A 637-nucleotide genomic window follows, 5' to 3' on the forward strand; every position below is an offset into this window, starting at 1 on the left:
TGGGCGACAGCGGAAGCAGTCCACTGACCAATAAATCCCTTCCTCTTGTAACCAAGCTCACGCAAACCACCCCACCAACTCCCTCAGTGTCAATTTCCTCCTTCCCCAGGAATGCCAATAGTCCTGCAGGCCATGTCACTGGCAATTCTGACGAGTCCTCTCCTGCCTGGGATTCCTCCGATGCATCCTTGCGTGTAACGCCTACTGCTGCTGGCGCTGCTGTTGTTGCTGCTGGGAGTCGATGGTCATCCCAGAGGGGAAGTCGTAAGCCCACTTGTACTACTTCCAGTAAGCAATTGACTGTTCAACAGTCCTTTGCGAGGAAGATGAAATATCACAGCAGTCATCCTGCTGCAAAGCGGATAACTGAGGCCTTGACAACTATGTTGGTGTTAGACGTGCGTCCGGTATCCGCCGTTAGTTCACAGGGAACTAGACAATTTATTGAGGCAGTGTGCCCCCGTTACCAAATACCATCTAGGTTCCACTTCTCTAGGCAGGCGATACCGAGAATGTACACGGACGTCAGAAAAAGACTCACCAGTGTCCTAAAAAATGCAGTTGTACCCAATGTCCACTTAACCACGGACATGTGGACAAGTGGAGCAGGGCAGGGTCAGGACTATATGACTGTGAC

The sequence above is a fragment of the Pseudophryne corroboree genome, chromosome 4, assembly GCF_028390025.1.
Source record: "Pseudophryne corroboree isolate aPseCor3 chromosome 4, aPseCor3.hap2, whole genome shotgun sequence".
Taxonomy (NCBI): Eukaryota; Metazoa; Chordata; class Amphibia; order Anura; family Myobatrachidae; genus Pseudophryne; species Pseudophryne corroboree.